This window comes from Macrobrachium rosenbergii, chromosome 40 (genome assembly GCF_040412425.1).
Source record: "Macrobrachium rosenbergii isolate ZJJX-2024 chromosome 40, ASM4041242v1, whole genome shotgun sequence".
Taxonomy (NCBI): domain Eukaryota; kingdom Metazoa; phylum Arthropoda; class Malacostraca; order Decapoda; family Palaemonidae; genus Macrobrachium; species Macrobrachium rosenbergii.
Genome location: NC_089780.1, coordinates 7,315,166 through 7,320,165, shown reverse-complemented (window position 1 = coordinate 7,320,165; position 5,000 = coordinate 7,315,166). Strand labels below are relative to the sequence as shown.

Genomic DNA, 5,000 nt, shown 5'->3' with positions numbered 1-5,000 from the left:
GGAGGTGTGGTTGAGTTAGGAAGGTAGGCACGTTGTTGTTGCTAGCGTTTGGTCGGAGGAACGAAGACGACTCGTCTATAAATAAGGTGAGAAGTTACCGAACGTAACACTCGGCAATACTTCTCTCACGTAATGCGAGTTGCGTCTATAAAACTGACTTAAAATGGAAAACTGCAGTGTCTGCAAAGTTTTCGAAATTGAGATATGCCACTTATTGGGCTCGTGAAGCACTAATACGCAAGTTACTGCAGTCAGAATGATTCTTCTTCAATGCTTTCCGCGAGTATTTAGGGGCTCCCATTTGCAGCATCTGCAAAATCAGTAGTAAGGCAAGGGAGTATCTACCATTCTTCTCAGTTTTGTATTTTTGCAGATACTGTAGTCTTCCACTTTAAGGCAGAAAATGCTTCGTCAAGTTACGAAGGCTATTACTGTTTATAGCGCCAAGTTAGAACAGATATTTTACGTCTGAATATTCTTAAAATACGGGACATTCATTTGGCGTGTACTAACTCAAATCGATATCAGTATTGATTATAATTTCATACAGAAGTACGTGTTAAGTCTGCTGGGAGAATTTGGCTCACAATGCAGCAGAGAATGATCAACGTTATTGTCAGTGATATTTTTTTTTCAATGAACATAGAATGATTATGGAAAGACCGTCAGCTTCTATACAGCCAATTTACGCCAATACGTACATTCATAAATATAACTATGCACATACAAACATATACACATGAATGCATAGTTATGTATATGCATCTTATGTATATATATGTATATACACACACACACACACACACACACACACATATATATATATATATATATATATATATATATATATATATATATATATATATATATATATATATATATATATATATATATATATATATAGAGAGAGAGAGAGAGAGAGAGAGAGAGAGAGAGAGAGAGAGAGAGAGAGAGAGAGAGAGAGAGAGAGACGAACTTGGCATAATATATGGCCAAACATACAGAATAAAAATATTTTACTGTACAGATCATTTCTCCATTTCTAAAAGGCACTGTCCAAATATTCAGTGATACTAAGAGAGAGAGAGAGAGAGAGAGAGAGAGAGAGAGAGAGAGAGAGAGAGAGAGAGAGAGAGAGAGAGACGAACTTGGCATAATATATGGCCAAACATACAGAATAAAAAATATTTTACTGTACAGATCATTTCTCCATTTCTAAAAGGCACTGTCCAAATATTCAGTGATACTAAGAGAGAGAGAGAGAGAGAGAGAGAGAGAGAGAGAGAGAGAGAGAGAGAGAGAGAGAGAGAGAGAGAGAGAATCTTTATAACATTCCGGCGCCAAGTAGCAGATGTTTAATCGCCCGTCAGGTTTAAAAGGAGGAGGCGGGCAGTATCGCCAGAACATTGGGGGGAGCCGCTCCAAAGAAAGGCCTAAACCAACCGCCAGCTTTCGAGCCAACGGTGACAACTGGGGGTCGGGGACCCCTCCACTGACATATGAGAAGTCCCCTGGCTTCCTACCCTGCCCCCTCCCAAAGACTAGCTCACTAAATAACCGCGAATCGGAGACACTTGGTCTTGTCTCTCTGTCCCTTCCCAGACCAGTGCTTTTGGAAAGCTGGAATTTTTTTTATTTACATTAAGTAGTTTTTTTTTTAATAAAGATTGCTGGTGTATTAAATAATCTTTACAGTCTGGTTAAAAAGAAAGGTTCATTTGCAAACATTATTATTATTATTATTATTATTATTATTATTATTATTATTATTATTATTATTATTATTAGCTCAAATCAAAGGATTACTGTACCTCCTTTCATAGTCTCTTTCTTCCATCTTAATGTCCACCCTCCTCTAACAATTGATTCATAGTGCAACTGCTTTGAGGTTTTCCTCCCGTTACACCTTTCAAACCTTTTGCTGTCAATTTCCTTTTCAGCGCTGAATGACCTCATAGGTCCCAGCGCTTGGCCTTTGGGCTAAATTCTATATTCAATTGAAATCAAAGGATAGACTCAAATCTAACCCTTCCAAACGCGGACCCAGTTTCGAAAAACGCAATGTTCAAAAGATAAATAGAAAATAGAGACAATAAGGCCCATTGGCAAAATATATTATTATTATTATTATTATTATTATTATTATTATTATTATTATTATTATTAGCTCAATTCATAAACGGACCCTGTACAGTCCTAAACAAAGACCCAATTTCGAAAACGCAAGATTTTACATAAAAAATAGACACACACTCTTTCCCAAAATTTCTCTGGCAGATTTTGTGGTTTGCATTGAAGTGTACCTCAGAATTTCCCTTTCCTTTTTACGATCAATCTCTGCTCTCTCGTTTATTCTGCGGTAATTTGTAAAATGAGAGAGAAAAACAAGTAAAAAATGCGCCGAAGTTTCTTCGGCGCAATCGAGTTTTCTGTACGGCAGCTACAGCGTATAATCAAGGCCACCGAAAATAGATCTATCTTTCCGTGGTCTCGCTATAATGCTGTATGAGCCGCAGCCCAGGAAACTTTAACCATAGCCCGGTGGTGGCATATTCTATGTAGATTCCAGAAGCATGATGATGGCTAAATTTAACCTTAAATAAAATAAAAACTACAGAGGCTAGAGGGCTGCAAATTGGTATGTTTGATGATTGGAGGGTGGATGATCAACATACCAATTTGCAGCCCTCTAGCCTCAGTAGGTTTTAAGATCTGAGGCCGGACAGAAAAAAGTGCGGACGGACAGGCAAAGCCGGCACAATAGTTTTCTTTTACAGAAAACTAAAAAATTATGTTGTTTACCGGGCGAAATGTGTATAGAGCTCTACAGATGGCGTGGAAAGCTTTTGCTTTAGAAAAACCGAAGCTCTACAGTGAATATAAAAAGGTGCACTGTATAAAGGAGTTTTTTTTTAAGTTTACAAATAACTTAAAGTATTTAACAGAATTTAAATACATGTCATGTATTCATATATAAAGTTAAATACATCTACTAAAGCTATTCATGTGAATGTGTCACCTTTCTCTCTCTCTCTCTCTCTCTCTCTCTCTCTCTCTCTCTCTCTCTCTCTCTCTCTCTCTGGCAAATATAAATCTTAAATACTTGTATCAAACAACTATTATTCTCTCTCTCTCTCTCTCTCTCTCTCTCTCTCTCTCTCTCTCTCTCTCTCTCTCTCTCTTAAATATAAATTTTACTCTCATACTTGTATCAAATATTCTAAATATTCTAATGACTTGTAGAAAAACAACCTTTATTTTCCTCTCTCTCTCTCTCTCTCTCTCTCTCTCTCTCTCTCTCTCTCTCTCTCTCTCTCTCTTGAGGTCAGTAACTCCCCGTGGGAACAATTACGAAGACGAACGACGAGAATAAGGCGTGATAACACGCCGTTAAACACTTTTGTCTACACCTGATTCTCCCTAAATTGCGCAGCTAATGAATTTAATGCGCGCGTTCTGCGCGCTGTCAGTGAGTGACCAGAGGTGTGTGTGTGTGTGTATGCAGTGTTTTTACGCAGTAAATGAGTGTCTTTATTCTTTTGTTTTAGGATATATCAGTAAAGTCATACACGTAATGAAAATTTCATTCTGAGAAATATTATTCCACGAAAAATATCGACGAATATTATATATATATATATATATATATATATATATATATATATATATATATATATATATATATATATATATATATATATGTATATATATACATACATATATATATATATATATATATATATATATATATATATATATTATTTTTTTTTTTTTTTTTTTTTTTTTTTTTTTTTTTACACGGCTTCTCTTATCAAAATGTGCCCACAGAGTCAAAACTGTGGCTTGAGATGTACATGACACGATGCGTTGATTGCATTCACGTGCTTCTCTCAAGTTCAACATTTCTTCAATTTTTTTTTTTTTTTACTTCGGTGAAAATCAATGCAGGTTTAATGAGTGCTTTTGTGTAAATGGTATTATAGTAAATATTGGAATGTTTTAAATAAATGCTAGGGGAATACATTCTTGAGTGTTTTAAATCAACAAGGGTTAAATACCAGCAGAATAACTATAAAAGTATTTTAGATAAATTCAGAGTTTTAAAGCTAATACTGTATATTACCATAGCTGTACAGGGTGTGATTTTAAAATGCATGGTCATTATAGTTTTTAGGAACATAAAACTGAACGAAAGGCAAAGCTTTATACTGTGTGTATGTATATATATATATATATATATATATATATATATATATATATATATATATATATATATATATATATATATATATATATATATATATAATATTGGTCATACAGTTCCCATTACAAAGACAATTACCGCCTCTCAGGTCGAGTACATAACCAATTTTGATGTACCAGCGCCTCAAGAATATCAAAATCACTCCAAGAAAAAGGATAACCAATCATCTCTAAATATCAAGTTCAAAATCATAACTTCTGGACTCTATTTTCAAGTCCTTCTTCTTCTTCTTCTTCTTCTCCTTCATAAAGTTATTACTTGGCATCATAAAAAGCGAACGCTGTTTTATGATACCAAGAGACTTTCTCTCTATACTGAGGCTCCAAAGTGTGGTCGCCTCTTCTGGTGCAGGTGGAAATATATCTTTCTCTTTTTGCGGGAATCATTTAGTATTTTGGTTGTAATAACCTCTCTCTCTCTCTCTCTCTCTCTCTCTCTCTCTCTCTCTCTCTCTCTCTCTCTCTCTCTGTGGTGAGCATTATCATAATATGTATTTTATATCTGACTATTTTCTTAAACGTACTGTGTATGCTGGTATAATGTGTGTGTATACATATATATATGTGTGTGTGTGTGTGTTACATACATAAACATATATATTGAACGTCACATAGGTCAGCTGTATACATATCAATATACATCACATGCATACCAAAACATGCATATTAATATACATCACACGCATACAAAAATAACCACAAAATAACCTCTTTACGAGCATACTAACAAAAAAGCA

General features: G+C 34.8%; 1 protein-coding gene across 1 annotated transcript in view; it reads right to left on the bottom strand.

Annotated features, from left to right (window-relative positions):
- Window positions 1–5,000, bottom strand: part of LOC136826085 (uncharacterized) — a 123,334-nt gene that overhangs the window by 34,520 nt on the left and 83,814 nt on the right. The gene's annotated exons all lie outside the window — the stretch shown is intronic.